The sequence below is a fragment of the Trematomus bernacchii genome, unplaced genomic scaffold (genome assembly GCF_902827165.1).
Source record: "Trematomus bernacchii unplaced genomic scaffold, fTreBer1.1, whole genome shotgun sequence".
NCBI classification, from domain to species: domain Eukaryota; kingdom Metazoa; phylum Chordata; class Actinopteri; order Perciformes; family Nototheniidae; genus Trematomus; species Trematomus bernacchii.
The window spans coordinates 259,830-264,160 of record NW_022987776.1 but is presented as its reverse complement, the minus strand read 5'-3'; positions in this window follow the sequence as shown (position 1 = coordinate 264,160).

Sequence of the window (4,331 nt, the reverse complement as noted above, 5' to 3'; positions counted from 1 at the left end):
GGCATTCAGTATCGATCTTTCTTTTTTTGCCCTTAGCGGACATTTCGAGGACTAGCCGGCCAGCATCATTCGTAGCTGTTCACGGCATGCGCATTTACGTAAATAAATAAAAAAAACAGCAGCTTCCTTTTCAAAATAAAAGCAACACAGTTAGAAAAGTATTTACGCCATGCAAGCAATACAGCTGTGTTGCTTTTATTTTGAAAAGGTTGCTGTTTTTTTTCATTATGTTATAATTTATGATCAACCTCACACGGGCCGGCCAAGGCCGGCCAACGGGCCGGATGTGGCCCGCGGGCCGTAAAATGCCCACCCCTGGTCTAGCCTATGCCTGGACCTGTGCCTGCTAAGACAAGGCAGTAATCACAAAACACAAGACATCAATTAATTACACAGTAGTGTAATGATATGGCTTTATTAGCGTTTGGTTTACAGACAGAGAGGGGCATAGTTGAGTCAAGTGGTAGGAGGTAGGGTCAGTGGTAGGAGGAAGGAGGCAGGGTCAGTGGTAGGAGGTAGGAGGTAGGAGGCAGGGTCAGTGGTAGGAGGCAGGGTCAGTGGTAGGAGGTAGGAGGCAGGGTCAGTGGTAGGAGGCAGGGTCAGTGGTAGGAGGCAGGGTCAGTGGTAGGAGGTAGGGTCAGTGGTAGGAGGTAGGAGGCAGGGTCAGTGGTAGGAGGCAGGGTCAGTGGTAGGAGGTAGGGTCAGAGGTAGAAGGCAGGGTCAGTGGTAGGAGGTAGCGTCAGTGGTAGGAGGTAGGAGGTAGGGTCAGTGGTAGGAGGTAGGGTCAGTGGTAGGTGGCAGGGTCAGTGGTAGGAGGTAGGGTCAGTGGTAGGTGGCAGGAGGTAGGGTCAGTGGTAGGAGGCAGGGTCAGTGGTAGGAGGGAGGGTCAGTGGTAGGAGGTAGGGTCAGTGGTAGGAGGCAGGGTCAGTGGTAGGAGGCAGGGTCAGTGGTAGGAGGTAGGGTCAGTGGTAGGTGGTAGGAGGCAGGGTCAGTGGTAGGAGGCAGGGTCAGTGGTAGGAGGCAGGGTCAGTGGTAGGTGGTAGGAGGTAGGGTCAGTGGTAGGAGGCAGGGTCAATGGTAGGAGGTAGGGTCAGTGGTAGGAGGTAGGGTCAGTGGTAGGTGGTAGGAGGTAGGGTCAGTGGTAGGAGGCAGGGTCAGTGGTAGGTGGTAGGAGGTAGGGTCAGTGGTAGGAGGTAGGGTCAGTGGTAGGAGGTAGGGTCAGTGGTAGGAGGTAGGGTCAGTGGTAGGAGGCAGGGTCAGTGGTAGGTGGTAGGAGGTAGGGTCAGTGGTAGGAGGCAGGGTCAGTGGTAGGAGGTAGGGTCAGTGGTAGGAGGTAGGGTCAGTGGTAGGAGGCAGGGTCAGTGGTAGGAGGTAGGGTCAGTGGTAGGTGGTAGGAGGTAGGGTCAGTGGTAGGAGGTAGGGTCAGTCGTAGGTGGTAGGAGGTAGGGTCAGTGGTAGGAGGCAGGGTCAGTGGTAGGAGGTAGGGTCAGTGGTAGGAGGTAGGGTCAGTGGTAGGAGGCAGGGTCAATGGTAGGAGGTAGGGTCAGTGGTAGGTGGTAGGAGGTAGGGTCAGTGGTAGGAGGCAGGGTCAGTGGTAGGAGGTAGGGTCAGTGGTAGGAGGTAGGGTCAGTGGTAGGAGGCAGGGTCAGTGGTAGGAGGCAGGGTCAGTGGTAGGAGGCAGGGTAGGAGGTAGAAGGTAGGGTCAGTGGTAGGTGGTAGGAGGCAGGGTCAGTGGTAGGAGGCAGGGTCAGTGGTAGGAGGTAGGAGGCAGGGTAGGAGGTAGTAACAGGAAGCCTCAGAGCTGTTAGATAAAGACTCCTGTTGTGTGGAAAACTGCTTGCGCCCTGTGCAGCGTGAACTCAGATCACAGTTGCCATTATTATTGACTGACATCTTTATTCCTGTGGTTTTTATTGAACCTTTATTCAACGAGATAAAAAGCATTGAGATAAAATCTAATTTACAATGCTGACCTGGCCAAGAAGGCAGCAACGTTACACATAACACAAACATGTAAAATACAGAGAACACAATTAAGTAAACAAAAGACGAAAAGCAGTCACTACATTGTGCACATTAGGACAGTAAGAAAGGTGCACTACTTATTACTGCAAGAGCAGCTGGTGGTGAGGACCTCAGACAACTTCTATTTAAAACAGGCTATAGGGACAAGTGCTGTCAGTTTGAGGCGTGATTGAAGGTCATTCCAAGACCAAGGACCATAATGAAAAAAGACTCCTTTTTCCAGCCTCAGTCCTCACGGCAGGAACCTGGAACCGTATCCAGGCACTGGGTCTGAGGTTGTAAGAGTCACAAACTGGAGCAAATCTCTCACATATATACAGTGGAAGCAGTGGAGGTTTTAGCACCACCCTTGAACCTTTTTAGTTGTAAGTTTGGCTTATCAGCTAAATAGATTCTTCTACATTTTAACATTTGGCAATCTTTGACAACAGCCCAACTCCCACATGTTGCTATCTCTTGTTCTATTAACAATCACAGCATTCAAGGCAAGGCAAGGCAAGTTTATTTATATAGCACCTTACCGCACACGGCAACCCAAAGTGCTTTACAAAATAAAATCGAAGACATTTAAGAACAAATACAGAGGATTATACAAAGGCATTTAAAAAGCAAAGATAATAAAAAATAAATCAGGACTTGAGTAGCTATTTGGAATATGTTATGCAACCTAGTTATATAACAATCGTAGATAATTAATTAACTGGTTATTTATAGTCTCTCTGGTTCTAGTTTAACAAATAATTCTAGGGACACAACATGTTTTATAAAATGACCAGCAAGTAACATATATACCCAAATGCAATGATTAGCTTTTTATTTTTATAATCTCTATCAAATAGCACAACTTCGTATCTGCACGTTGCCGACAAGGGTAGCCGGTAAGTAAAAAACAACATTTCAGCATACAAAAAGATATTTCATAAAACACACAAAAAAACTAAAAAAATCACAAATACATATAACAAAAGACATATCAAAAGACCAAACTATATTTACAAAAAATACAAATAAAGATTTGTAAGCTTCAGTTCCTGATTCAGAGAATCTTCAGTTTGGTCTCCTGGGACCGAAAACAGCGAGAAGCAATGTCGTAGAAAAGATCAAAGATTTACTGCATGTTTTTTCAGCAACATTCAAAAAGAACAAATATTTAAAGGGGACCTATCATGCAAAATGCACTTTTGTATGTCTTTTATACATCAACATGTGTCCCCGGTGTGTCAGGGAACTCACGCAGCGTCAGAAAATAAAACCCTCTCTCTTTTCCTCCGTACCCAAATCTTTTAAAAACGGGGGAACAACGAGCGGATACAGATTTGCTGCCGATATGACGTAATTTCAGATGGTGGACCCACAGAGAGTTGCTATCAGAAACAATGCCTGGCGTGTTTTGGATGTAATCTCGTCTTTGTTTACATTAGCATCGCTAACACTCAGAGCTAACCTGTACTGGAGAGCACATGTGTTTAAAAAGCAGGAAATTAAAAAAGGAACTCACCTTGTGATAAACCCGCAAGAGAAAAAGCATTTGAGCTCCATGCTGTTTCAGAAATAATCCTTGGTGTGGTTTAGAACAGGATGGCGTTTTATCACAGCAGAATTTAACTTTATCTCCGGTAGAATTCTGATCAGGCATTAGCTCCGCCTCCTCTTTTTATTTTTTTCAAGCTAAGGACACCAAATCTGAGACCCATAATAAATGCCTTAAAATAGCATGATAGGTGACCTTTAAAGTAAATTCAACAGTATGAAGTAGACATTACATAGCTTCATGGCAGAGATGTGTTGCTGCTGGCCCCGCCCCCTTTGGAGCACGGCATGGCGAGCTGTGAGGTCTGTGACGAGCAGGCTGTCTGCTCAGATGCAGCTAAACGCTGCCGTGATTAAACTCCATATCATGTTCTAAACCACATCAAGGATTATTTCTGAAACAGTATGGAGCTCAAACTCTTTCTCTCTCTCAGGTTTACCACAAGGTGAGTTCCTTTTTATTTCCTGCCTCTTTACACATACTCTCTCCAGTACAGGTTAGCTCTGAGTGTTAGCGATGCTAATGTAAACACAGACCAAAACACATCGGGCATTGTTTCCGATAGCAACGTTTCTGATAGGCCCGTGGGTGTATAGCCAGCCCACATTTCCGATATTACGTCATATCGGCAGCAAATCTGGATCAGCTCCGTTGTTCCCCCGTTTTAAGAGATGTGGGTACGGAGGAAAAGAGAGAGGGGTTTGTTTTCTGACACTTTGTGTACCCTTACACACCGGGGACACATGTTGATGTATAAAAGACATCAACAAGTGCA